A 13,894-nucleotide genomic window follows, 5' to 3' on the forward strand; every position below is an offset into this window, starting at 1 on the left:
GATGGCTTTCAGGCCTCAGATATGGCACAAGTAATAAATGCAGCTGACCCTGAACAACATAGGTTTTGAGCTTCGAAGGATCACTTATGTTAATTATTTTCCAACCAAACCCTTACTGAAAAAACCTAGCTTTGTGGAGGGCCGACGTTTCCTACATGTAGTTCCATAAGGGTGGCCGTGGGGTCCTGTGGATATGTAGATTTGGGTAAACTCGGGGGGTGTTCTGGAATCCATGTCTCTGTGTATACAGAGGGACAACTGCAGCTTTATTTATTTATTTATTTTTTTTTTTTTTGAGACGGAGTCTCGCTGTGTCTCCCAGGCTGGAGTGCAGTGGTGTGATCTCGGCTCACTGCAAGCTCCGCCTCCCGGGTTCACGCCATTCTCCCGCCTCAGCCTCCCAAGTAGCTGAGACTACAGGCGCCCGCCACCACGCCCGGCTAGTTTTTTGTATTTTTTTAGTAGAGACGGGGTTTCACCATGTTAGCCAGGATAGTCTCGATCTCCTGACCTCGTGATCCACCCGCCTCGGCCTCCCAAAGTGCTGGGATTACAGGCTTGAGCCACCGCGCCCGGCCAACTGCAGCTTTTTAAAAGTTTGTGTCCTGCGTTGTCCTAAAAAGGGTCCAAGGTGGATGCAAAATTATTTCATTTTTTTGGTTTTCTTGGTGGGATATTGATGTTTATTCTTCAGTGTCTAAAATCCTGAGTGAACAGAGTTACTGCTTCAGGAACAAAGCCAGTCTGGAAACACATATTGAGATATCCACCTTTTCTTCATGGTTTCACTAAAGGCCATGATCATATTTTATTCAGTTGAGCTGTAAGAAATTGCCAATATTTGCTGTTTTTGGCCTACAAAATGGCAAGTTCATACGATATTAAAAACAAAGGCTTCCTGGATGGGGAAAATAGGAATCGTTGAGAACCTGAAGTTGTCTGTCACGGCCTCTGAGTCACAGGTAAATAAACCTGTGTGAGGGGAAGTTGGCTGTACAGTATTTTCCTTCTGTTTTGAGACTGTCAGAAAAAGGAAAGTTCCATTGCGTTGGGTCCCTTTTCCTCACCTTTGCTGCAGAGGGGACTTGCCATTATACCTCTTGTTTCCAGTGCCCAGGAGGCTGATGTCACATAGAAGACCTGCAGGTCAGTGGATGTGAAACAGGCATCGGACACGCTGTGCACCTTGGGACGCATCTGAGAAGTGCGTGCCTGCAGCAGGTCTGAGGTGAGGGCGTGTTCCATCTCCTCTCCCTTCTCTGGCTTTGCAGGCCTTTGAAGTTGGTCCTGGAAAGTGAAATTAGTTAATGCTGATTTAAGCTCCAGGTCAAAGTCGGGGGGCCGAAGAGACCCGCCCTTCACTAGGGGTGTGAAGCATTGGGCCCTCCCATCAGGAGGCAGCAGGGACTCGAGAAAGCCACACATGCCCTCCAGTTCCCTTATGTTGAAATTTTTTGTACTCGGCCATGCCGGGTCATTTTGGGAGGTAAATGGGGGGTTCACATGGGGGTGTGCAGTATTCTTAGGTGTCAGGTGCGAGAGTTGAATTTGTAGAAGCTGTGCGGATAGGAAAGGGCCTGGCAGGGAGTGCTGTTTACATGGAGCCGATTTAACACGAGGTCTGTGCTCTGCCTGGGTCCGTGTCTGACCGGTGTCTCCCAGTCTGCAACAGGACGTTCACGTGACTCGGCGCCATCGTCCCACTCTGTGTAGACGTCTGAGGATCTGTGCGCGGCTGCTCTGTGAGAATGAGTTGTGATAATGAACTGAGAAACAGTGAACAAACCCTGAATTGGTTAGCACTGGTTCCACGGCCACTTCTGCCGTGGTTGGAGTCATTCATAATAAAGTGTGCTGGACTCCTATGCAGAGCTCTGAATTTCAGAGGCCCTTTAACTCGGCAGCTAACCAGCCGCTTCCTTCAGAAGACATTTGAGTCCCCTTTACCTACCAGGGTGACCCTGGGAGTTTGAAGATGAGTGAGACAAGCCCTCCGTGTCTTGTGGATTTTACTGTCCAGAGGGGAGACAGATGTGGATGGTGAAGGAGGCCCTATCAGAGGTCAGCGCACGTCAGTTTTGTTTCTTCAGCACTTGCTGTGTTCAGGCGGTGCCCCGGGCCATGTGCAGAGCATCTGGGGACACTGCCCATGGCATCCCAGGCACAGCTAGCATCTGCGCCATCTTCATACTTGGCCTGAGTTTTGGGGAAGTACCGAGGATGGCTTCTGCCTTTGTTGGAGAGAGTTGGGAGTCAGGGCAGCCCTCCACAAGGAGATGATCGCCAGCTGATTCCTCAAGAAAGAGAGGTGGTCCCCACATGGGCAGAGCAGGGCAGCATGCACAGACCTGGGTGTGGGGTCTGGGGCATGTGCATCTGAGTGGGGTCTGCTGGGAGACAGCAAGGGTGAGGTGTGAAGGCAGTTGGAATTGACAGGATAAATTATCACTAAGGCGATGCTGGCAAAACATAAAATTGGGACTCTCTGGGGTAAACGTGGACTTAGGGTGACCCTGGGCGTGGGTGTTTTCAGGCTCTGAAGGCAGAGATTTAAGAAATTGGGGCAGAGCTGAGCCCCAGATGAGGATGAAGACCACCCTTGGGATGTTGAATGAGACAGGGGTGGAAACCCAGTGAATGTCCTGGGGTCAGTCCAGCAGGAAGGCAGCAGAGGAGACTGGTGTCCTCAAAGGCCCCTTGGGCCTACCTCTCAAAGTGCTGGGATTACAGGCATGAGCCACCGCTCCCTGCTGATACTTTAAAAATTTCTAAGCTACTCTCTCTCATACCCACTCCTGTATTTTTATTTTTTTTTTAGACCAGGTTTATGGCTATATTTTTTCCAAGGGAATCAAAAAGTTACCTGTTTGAAGTACAAATAACACCGTGTTTAAAAACCGAAAATACCACTTTGCATAGAAGTTTCCAAATACCCAGTTGGTTTGAGCCTTGCATTGCAGTGTCGCTGCCTGCTCTTAAATTTCTACACGATGTATAGATAGCGAGGCAGGGACAGCTCGTACATCTTCAGGTTTCGATTCTACTATCTTGGGCTATATTTTCATTTATTTTGGCACACCTGTGGGTGTTGCAAGCAATGCCAGGGTATTTATTTTGAAGCTTGTCCAACAACAGTTGGGAAGATTTTCACATTTTTAGAATTTTCATAGTAATAGTTATAATTTACAAAGAATTTTAAATTGTGTAGTCATTATTTCTTTTCTAGATGTGCCCCGAAACAGTGTTGCTAACTATCATTCTTCATCACAGGATTCAGAACAGTACCCTTTTGGAGCAGATGCCTGTAATCGAGGAATTCTGCCTAGTCAGTTCACTTTAAACGTGTTTAAAAGGTTTTCTTTATCCTAGTTGGCATCTGTGGCTATAATTTGTTTTCACTGCTGAGGAATATTCCACGATGGAAGCCGTAATTCATCTGTTTTTCATATCGGTGGACATCTGGATTATTTTGGGAGGGTGTGTATGTCTATTAAGCCTTCATTTTTTCAGGATTTTTTGTAGAAGATCCTGGATTTTTTGTAGAAGGATCCAGGATTTTTTGTAGAAGATCCTTTTGTAGAAGATGTAACAGTGTAACATCGTCTGGTACGGAGCCAACACGAACCCTGATTACAGCCACACAGACTCACACACAGACTCTCAGGCCTTGTTACCAACGCACAGAACCATTTTCTTAAGTTGAAACACAGTAGCAGAACCTGAAGCCATGTGAACAGTTCCTCTGATCTTACACATGGTATTCACTTTTTATTTACTGTGTCTGCTAATTAGGAAGCATATCAATTATACAGAAAACTGAGAATGTAAAATTATATGTTTATAACAGAAAAAACCTTATTTAATACCCCAGAACACATGGCTATGTTTTTCCCTCATGCCCCACCACTGTTTTCTTTGCTTGAAATGGGAAATGATAGTTGAAGGTGGTTTTCTAGCGACTGTTAGACTGGCATAGTTCTTCAGAGACAGAGGATGTAAAGCACATGGAGAATTTCTGTTTGTGGAATGTGATTTCCCGGTCACCTCATTCAGGCTGCCGCCGCCTTCCCCTCTGGCCGCCTGCACCGTGGGACGTCTGAGGAGGTCCCTGTTTCATCCTCTGGAAATTCTGAAAAGGAAGGAGAGGAGGGTGTGCAGGGTGTGGTGCATTTGTGTTGGTCCTTCGAGGTTTTATTTGGAGTCTCGGCTGCCTTGGTGGTTCCTGCCGTTATGTCCCTAGCTCGTGGCTTTGTCCTTGTGTCTAACTCACAGGCAGACTGATGGAAAGGGAAGTTGTATTCAGCCAATAGCTTGATGTTACTCTCAAGGCTCAAACCGGCTGGGTATTTGGAGACTTCTGTGAAAATGGGCATTTTTGGTTTTTAAACACCGTGTCTTATTTGTACTTGAAATGAGTAACTGGTTCTCTTGGAAAAAAAATAGCCATAAAGCTGGTTCTTTAAAAAAAAAAAAAAAAAAATGGGAGTGGGTGTGAGAGAGTGGCTTAGAAATTACACCAGTAATGGTTGGGCGTGGTGGCTTACGCCTGTAATTCCAGCACTTTGAGAGGAGGAGGCAGGTGGATCCCCTGAGGTTAGGAGTTCCAGACCAGCCTGGTCAACATGGTGAAACCCCGTCTGTACTGAAAAGATGAAAATTAGCCGGGCATGGTGACAGGCACCTGTAATCCTAGCTACTTGGGAGTCTGAGGCAGGAGAATCACTTGTACCTGGGAGGCAGAGGTTGCAGTGAGCTGAGATTGCGCCACTGCAGTCCACCCTGGGCGACAGAGCAGAAACTCCATCTCAAAATAGAGAGGAAAAAAAAAAAAAACACCCCGGTAATGGAAACCTGGTTGCGTCATCTGTGATGGAGATGGCGGATTATTTCATTTTTAGTGACAGGATGAATTGGATATGTTTGCAGTATTGATCTTGACAAGGGAAATGGTGAGAACCAAACGTGCCGCCCAGCTTGGGCCTTGCCATTGGCAGAAGACCGTGGCGGGCAACAGACTGGAGACTCGGAGACCGAGGGGAGAATTCTCACGCTGTGACGCTGGTGCAGTGTGTGCTTCTGGACTCCTGCTGGAGGGAGCGGCCCCTTTGCCTTGCAGGCTTTGGTGCAGTGGAGACCTTAGGACCTGCCCCTCCTGGCACACCTGTGGGTGTGGCGAGCAGTGCCAGGGCTGAGGCACAGTTGCTGAGCCCGGAATGTGGGACGGCAGAGGCTGCACACGCCGGCAGGCGTCTGCTCCAGCAGCCGGGGGTTTCCGCAAGGGGGTGGGGGGTTGGTTTTCCTCCTTGAATTTGGGTGGGGAGGGTGTCCTGGGGTGCTGTGTCTGCACTTGTGTTGCTCTGAGGTCAAGCTGTGGCCCCGAGTCCCTGTCCCTCTGCCAAAGTGAGGGTTTGCCCATTTTCAGGTCAGATTTCCCTTGGGTCCGGGTCTCTAGGAGTGGGGCGCATTCCAAGGGGGCGTGAGCACGGTGGACGCGCGTGGGCCTCTCTCTCTCCCCTCAGCTCCTGGGTTGTGTGTAAAGAGCTGCCCAGCAGAATCACTCTCCTGCCTGGTGTTTCATTCACCAGAAATCATTCTCACTGTGGACTCTTGAGTCAAATGTAATCCAGGAATGGAACGTGCTGTTGCTGGATGCCACACACAGCATCAGGAGCCTAGTTGGGGATTATATGATCTGACCCCACACCTTAAAAGTAAAGACTATAGTTGTCAGGCCTCTGAGCCCAAGCCAAGCCATCGCGTCCCCTGTGACTTGCACGTATATACGCCCAGATGGCCTGAAGTAACTGAAGAATCACAAAAGTGCAAATGCCCTGCCTGGACTTAACTGATAACATTCTACCAGAAATAAGTGAAAATGGCCGGTCCTTGCCTTAAGCGATGATTTTTTTTTTTTTTTTTTTTTTTTTTTGTGAAATTCCTTTTCCTGGGTCATCCTGGCTCAAAAACTCCCCCACTGAGCACCTTGAGACCCCCACTCCTGCCTGCCAGAGAACAAGCCCCCTTTGACTATAATTTTCCTTTACTTATCCAAATCCTATAAAACGGCCCCACACTTACCTCCCTTCCCTGACTCTTTTCAGACTCAGCCCGCCTGCACCCAGGTGAAATAAACAGACATGTTGCGCTCACAAAGCCTGTTTGGTGGTCTCTTCACACGGGCATGCATGACAATAGTTAAGGGGATACTGAAGTCTTTGGCAGCTCCAAGAGCTTTTTCAGTTTGTGTCAGGACATTTTAGGCAGAAGGAAAAGCTTGCTAAGAGAATCTTACAGAAATGTTCGGTGCAGTGCCATTAACTCGTGGAATAAATGTGTAACTTTCCATGGCAGACCTCTGGAAAGAGATGCACTTTGAGTGCACCCTGGCCTGCTCGCTACAAGAATCGGCCGTGTCACCCCGCTTTCCGTGGGTCTGCAGGTGTGCGTGGTCCATTGCCCTGCACTGTGGCCATGGAAGGGAAGATGATCTGGAATGCTGGCGACAGTTATCGGTGTATGTTGATGTGTGCTGCTTTCTACAGGGGAGAACATTTCTGTTTAATAAACATCTCATCACGATGATGACTGCAAGATATTTGAGTCTCATTCAATAGTGTTTCTGGGTTCCTTCTGTTTTTAATCTGCTTTCTAGCACTAGGCAAGTGAAGACATGGAAACTAAAAACCCATCGAACTTGTAGAGACATGGTGTTGTGTAGGAGCAGACTGTAGTCTCTGGCTCTGTTTAAAGATTGTAGTAAATCTCTTACCTGGCATGGTAAGGGTGTAAATTATCTTGTTTAATCGAACTGTGTATGAGTCAAAGCTGGCGCCTGCATTGTTGATGAAATACCAGATTTTAAGCGAATATGTCAATGTGCTGTAAGATATCAACAAAGTTCCTCACTGAGGTTCGGCACGGGTTTGGAGGAGCTGGGCCTTAGGTCACCAGGGTCGTCTCTGGGAGCAGATGCTCATTAGTCACTTAGCCTTTCCAGAGCCGAGGAACAGCTTTGTGTGATGGTTTTTGGAACCTGTATTTTGAGTCAGTTTGTCCCACTTGACTCGAAGTTGCCGCGCGATTTCAGACCTTTGCCTCCACCGTGCGCTCGTTTTCTTGTCCCCTGATAACTGCCTCGGTTGCCCCGGCCTGACATTTGAGCCTCGTCGTTCATGGACACAGGCTCCGTGGTGGGGCCAAGGCCGCGACTCCGGCTTGCACAGTTCCGTGCCTCTCACCATGGCTTATCACATCACTTCCGGGATCTCCCATTTAGAGGAAGAGTGTCCCTTTCCTGCAGGCCCTGTGTGGTGTGGAAACCAGCCCTACCTACCTTTCTCCTGTTTGAACTGTACCGTGAAGCTATTTCTGTTCTAGTCAACCATCAGAATTTAAGGAACAGTGATTTATGTAACTTATCACACGCTTCTCAGCAGTTCTTTATGAATTTCATTCTGTTGTGAAATTATTGCAGTTTTCATGGCTATGCTGGTCTCACGTTGTGGCCCTTGAAATGAATTCCCTTCCCCATTGTGTGTTAAGGTTGTGCCTGGGAGCTGTTGAGGCCTCACCTCTGCTTAGGGCAGTGGCTTTGCTCTCCTGACAACAGGAAGAATCTTATTTAGAGCATTTCTAATGTGGTTTTTGCTTCCAGACAGAATTACTTTTTTCACAGAGACAGCCACTAAAGTCATAAATTATGCTCAGGATGGACACACGGGTCAGCTGACAGAGTGGAGTCCAGAACAGATCCAAAGACGCAAAAGCAGTTCAGTGGAATTTGAGTCTTTTCAACAAATGGTGCTGGAATTATGGGACAGCCGTATGCAAAAGAGTGAAAACAGGGAGAAATTCCTGTATGAAAATTAAGGTGGACCATAGCCCTGAATGTAAAATACCAAACTACAAAACCTGTAGAAGAAAGGGAAATTGTCGAGACCTAGGGTGAGAGCTCTTAGCCATACCATGATCCATAATCAAGGAAGAAAACAAGTAGGTAAGACTCATCAAAATTAAACTTCTAATATAAAAGACACCCCTAGGGAATTGAAGAGACACATTTTCGATAGATGGGGAGAAGATATCTATGAACCATGCAGCCGGCAAAGGACTCGTATCCAGAATGCACAGGACTCCCACGGCTCATGACAGAGAACAAACCACCTGACTTAAAAGCGGAAGAGACCTGAACAGATGCTTCGCTGAGAAGGACGGGAGGATGGCCTGAAAGCATCTGAAATGACCTTCAGCATGACTGGTTGCACCGAGATGTGCACCGAAGCCGCAGTGAATTTGTTCACACCCCTGCTGGAGCGCCTGACTAAGGTCTTCCGACAGCCCCACGTGCTGGTGAGAACAGGCAGTCGGGACTCCTGTGCGATGCTGGGGTTCAGCACGGTGCAGACAGCTTGGCGGTTTCTTATAAAACTGAACTCACACAAATGTGGGGCCCAGTGACCCCACTCCTGGGTATTTACCCTAGAGAAACAGAAGCTGCTGTTTAAGAAAAACTGTGCCCAGATGTTAATAGCACTGTCTATAGTTGCCCAAAACAGGTTACAATGTGCCACAGCCATACGTGGAATAATAAATACCCAGCAGCCCCGAGGCCTGGCTGTTGATCACAGGACACCCTGGGTGCACCTCCAAGCACAATCATGATTTTGTGAGTGTTTTGCGACAACACTCGCAAAAGACAGACCCGGGGGATGGGGGGGGGATGGGAGAACACAGGAGAGGGTGGTTGCTGGGAATGGGAGGGTATGCTTATGAGGCCCCGTGAGTGGGTTTGGGGCTGTTGGACTGTTCTGCTTGTGTGATGATGATTATGGGAATATTTGTGCTGAAATTCACAGAACTGAACACTGTCCACTTTACAGTAATTTTTAAAAAGTGGTAATATGCCCATTTTCAGGACTGTTTTTAATGGAAGATGGAGTTTGCAGATGATTTGTCAGGGCAAGCCTGTCTCAAGAGTTTGTAGACGATTCGTTAGGGGCCTGTCTCAGGGCCCTTGGGTTGGGTTGGGTTGGGTTGGGTTGGGTTGGGTTGGAAAAGCCTTCCCTGTTGCGGGCAGTAGTATGGGGCATGGAAAGGATATTGCCAAGGAAACACGTAGAATCCTTTGAGGAAACGTGTGTTTCTAACTTGCTATAAGATAGAATTGGAAATTGTAATGGTTTTGTTTTCTAGAGTCTTGGTAGAATAGGGAAGACAGTGTAATAAAAACTAATTTTGAAATGAAGAATTTTAAAGATTTTCAACAGCAATAGCTCTAGGAAGTCACCCTGGAAATGTTTTTAAAGATGTTCAATAGCAATAGCTCTAGGAAGAGTCACCCTGGAGTTGCTTCTTGAGCATTGGTTTCCTGGCTCTATCTTCCGACTTTCATTTTTAAGTTTTGCTGTGAGTTGGGGATGTGTGGGAATAGCCATCCCCAGGTGTTGGGTAGGAGTGGCCCTGCATGGGGGTGCATGTGCCCTAAGGCCTGAGGCACTGTTTCAACCTAGCTTGGAACATGGGGACTCTTGTCAGTGGCTAGAGTAAGAGTACCAGCCTGGCAGGCTGGGGGAGCCCCGGGGTGGTCTGGGCACTGTCCTCCTTGCCTGCTGGACGGCAGCTGGAGGAGGTGGAAGGCTGCCTGCCTCTTGGCTGTCAGCGCAGCAGCCCCTCCTGGCCCTGGAGCAATCTTTGGGTCCATGAGTCTCTGCGCCGGGACTTGCCTCCTGGGATCTCTGCCACTGTCCTGAGGGCCCTGGTGCCACTTTCCCGGTGGGACCCAAGTCTCAGGCAGCTGCGGCCCTAGATTCAGTTGCTTTCCCTGCCGTCTCATTCCAGCACGAGTGCTCATCTCACTCAATGTAGAGCCTCAGGTTCCTTCAAGATCCCGAGAGATGGAATCTCCCAATTTAACAAGATAGTTGGTGACAAGATTTGAGCGGCACTGATTTAACTCAGCTTCCAGAGTTTAAGTTCCCAAGACACAGTCCTGCTCCTTCCCTGGCCTCATCCTGTGTGGCTGGTGTGAATGCAGGGTTTCCGGAGGGTGGGGCTGAGGCAGGTCAGCAGCAGGGGAATGGCTCATTATTGATCGCTCAATGCCTTGAGGATAACTAGGATTAATGACATTTATAGGGCTGTAGCTTTGGGGTATATATATGTGCGTGTGTGTGTGTGTGTGTATATATTTTTAAACGAGGTGGACACGGTTATCATTGCATTTTTCTGACATGAAACTTGGAGAGCCAGAGGGTTTAGGAAACTCCTGAAGCCACATTGTCAGCGGGACCCGGGCGGTCTGGCCTTAGACCCTGCACTGTTTGCCCCTCACCACGCTGTCAGCAGACCCGGGTGGCCTTAGAACTCATGCTGGTCGTCCCTCCCTGCCACGTTGTGGGGTTTTTCCTGTCTCTGGGCAGCATTTGATAGCTTGTGAAACAAGACCAAGACTTACTATGAGTGGATATGCCATTATCTGAGATCCAGAACGTTTCCTGGACCTGGCGTTGCCGATGTCACGTAAGGGAAGGTAAAAACATTTTCACTGTGGTCACTGGGGCTCCTGAAATGGTATTTTTCCCAGTGAAAATTGACTCATAAAAATCTTTTAACTCAATACTATGTGAACAGGAAGAAACGTGTTGGGCTCTAGTTAAATGTCTCAGAGCCACAGAAGTAAATGAGGGCACCTTCCGAGCACAGCCTCCCGGAGGAGGCCAAGGACGTTTGCCTGGAGGGTTTGCCATGAAGCAGGACCTGGGCAGGGCTGGTCTGTCTAGGGAGGCCTCTGCCATGATGTAGGTTAGTTGAAGTAGTTGACGGGTGGTGGCGTGACGTTGGTGGTCCCCGAGGAAGCCCCTAACAAGGCCGGTTTCCGTGGGATGGAAAACTGCCGTTCAGTGGCTGTAATCCTGGCTTCACGGGTCTGACGTACAATCCTGCACTTGGATACTTGGATCCCAGCCAGGTCAGATGGCCCTGAAAGGACATTTGGACTGTGACGGCTGCACCCATTCTCAGAATCTGTAGGGTCTCCTATGTATGTGTGTGTTTCCATTTTCTTTCAGCACAATTTCTCCCATTGAAGTTGTGAGAAATAGAAGGAAACGTGGAATGAAGATGTGATTGAGGAAAGTGTGATGTGGTCTTCGACCTTATTTTGCCTTGGTTGGTGCTCAAGAACTCCACCTGACCTCAGAGCTGAGCGTTTCTGCCAGGAGGTCCTGCCTTTTATCCTACCTCGAGGCCTGTTGAGACACTCCAAGAAGCCTCGTTAACAAATTGCCTTTTGCTTTTACAGCAGTTGGATATATTTGCAGCAAAACGAAGGAATAACCCCCCAATATGGTGACTAAATGCATTTAAGTATAGATAACATTCAATCTTGAAGGGCCTGGGATTTTAATCATCTTTGGGTCGTGTAACAAGTGGTGTTGGTGATTAAAATCTCCTGACAGCTTAGGGCCTCCTTGTGCCATGGCAGCCTCGGGATGGTGGCACTGCCCCAGGGTGTCCCAGGCTCCAAGGCCAGTGTTCCGTCCAGCGAAGGGAAGTTTTACTGTAAGGTCTAGTCTCGGAAGATGCCTGGGGTCCTATCGTTCAGAGTGGTCCTACACTCACCACAAGTCAAGCCAGGGGAGGCCCTGCCAGAATTTGCAGCTGTGTTTCAGGTCGTTCCACAAGGCCTCTTTTATTTTGGGTTACTCAGGTATATAATTCTTTTTCTCTTTGGTTTTTTTGAGACAGGCAAAAAAAAAAAAAAAAACCTTTTGTTGCCCAGGCAGTGATGTGAGCACGGCTTACTACAGCCTCAACCTCCCAGGCTCAAGCAATCCTCCTGCCTCAGTCTCCTGAGTAGCCAGGACCCACAGGCACATGTTCCACGTGTCCCCATGCCTGACTTATTTTTGTATTTTTTGTAGAGATGGAGTTTTGCAATGTTGCCCAGGCTAGACTCGAACTCCTGGACTTAAGCAGTCCAGCTGCCTCAGCCTCCCAAAGTACTGAGATCACAGGCATGAGCCACCGTGCCTGGCCAAGTGTGTTTCTAATTTCAAAATTAAGAGGACCCAGAGTCAGTTAATTACGTCTCTACTGGAACATGCTGCTTATAGTACATTAGGAAAAATCATCCAGAACTTGGAAAAGGGGCTGGACAGACAAAGCCCTTCGAGGTTGTCTGATGAACCCCTGGGGTGTTTAACCATCTGGAGGGATGTACCATGTCAGACTCACTGTTGTCGACGGGCTGAAGCCCAGGTTTCATGAGGTTATGTGTCGGCTTGTAGTACTTTCTCTGGCAGAGATGCGAGTGACTTCTGCTCACTGAGAGGCTCATGTCAGGGACTTCATGGCCTGAGGGACGGCAGTCTGTTTGAGCTAATCGAGCAATCCCGAACTACCCTTATTTTCTGAAACGTCTATGAGTGATTTCTCACACGGTCTTTGAAGCGGCTTCATGCTCGCGCTTCTTGGTAATGATCGAATGCTTTTTTTGACCCCTCGTCCCTTTCTTTGGGGTGTTCCAGTCTCAGTTCTCATGTGTTCTGCTTCTACGGGAATTTCTGAAGCTGCTGAGTGTAGAAAGCACTGAGGAGGCTGTGCTCCCACCCCTGTGAGCCTTCCAGGCATCATCCTCTCCCCTTGGCGAGGCGGCGTCCATGGCACACCGAGGAGGCTGTGCTCCTGTCCCCCGTGAGCTTTCCAGGCATCCTTTCCACGTCTCCCCTCCAGGGGGACAGGAGGAACCTTTCAAACCCTTCTTAAACTTGTTTTCATGTCTTTGTTTTAACAGATTTCTTTGCATCGTCTCCCTTATCCAGAAGTGAGGGTGAACGCTGAGTTATTCACGGGAGTCAAGAAACCACACGCAGCCCAAAGTGACGTTTGTTTCCCTGAAATGATTTGTGTGTGTTCACCTTAAAATGCAACTCAGTAAAACAGGTGTGTTTTGAGGAATGACTTTAAATTACCCAGGTAAAAATGTGACAGTTAAATTTCATCATCTGTGCGGGTGTCCACAACCCCCTTCTGTGATTGCGTGTGAGTTTGTGACTTGTGGTTATTTTTGAAGAAAGAAAATCTGTTGCTGAGGACTTCAGAGGATGTGCTGGAATTGTGTAGGGTGGACATCGGGGGCTTCAATGTGTGGCTTCCTTGAAGAGGTTCAAATTAAGGCTGAGAGTCACTACTCCAAAATGCTCCAAAACCTGTAACATTCTGAGCTTCCTCATGACACTCGAAGGAAATGCTCTTTAGAGCACTTTGGATTTCAGGCTGGGGATGCTCAACTGGAAAGTGAAATATTGCAAGACCCTTCTGGCCCCAGGAGCTTGGATAAGGTCATGGAGGGGGCCTGTGCTGGGTTTTCCTGGAGTGCGAGGCAGCCTGGGCTCACTGAACTGGTTTTTTGTAGGAGCCACAGAAGGGAAAGTCAAAGTGGCCACGCCTGGCTCCTGAGAAGGCTGGACCAGAAGGAGGTGGATGCGGAGGGCAGCAGTTGAGTCCCCAGCGTCTGGGACTCCTGTCCCTGGTGGAGTTGAGAGCCTCCTCTAGTTGTGGCCTGTCCCCTGTCAGCAGCCACTGAGGCCTGAAGGGAGGGAGAGGGGGCTGAGGAGAGGAGGAAGGATAGGCCTGCTTCTGGAGAGGGCCAGCATCGGCCTGTGCTAGCCTCGTTTGTAACTCCTGCGTCCAGTGTGCACGGCCGTGCCTCGTGGTGTAGTGGTTCCTGGGATGCACAGCGCTCTTGTCTGCAGTAATGTCTTTGTCTCCGACCCTTGGAGGCAAGTTACCTTTTTCCCCAGTGAAAAGAGGTAGAAAATCTTATAGAAATGCATTTGCTCTAATGTCTGTTTTCCGATAAGACATGGTCGCTTAGGCTAAATCTTTGGGAAGT

General features: G+C 48.6%; 1 long non-coding RNA gene across 1 annotated transcript; it reads left to right on the plus strand.

Moving 5' to 3' along the window:
- Window positions 1–527: 527 nt before the first annotated feature.
- Window positions 528–13,615, plus strand: LOC116272625. The gene is made up of 2 exons (XR_004181261.1): window positions 528–1,228; window positions 12,794–13,615. It is a non-coding gene; the product is annotated as an uncharacterized LOC116272625 (long non-coding RNA).
- The last annotated feature ends 279 nt before the right edge of the window (window positions 13,616–13,894 follow it).

Source organism: Papio anubis, unplaced genomic scaffold, assembly GCF_008728515.1.
Source record: "Papio anubis isolate 15944 unplaced genomic scaffold, Panubis1.0 scaffold1416, whole genome shotgun sequence".
Taxonomy (NCBI): Eukaryota; Metazoa; Chordata; class Mammalia; order Primates; family Cercopithecidae; genus Papio; species Papio anubis.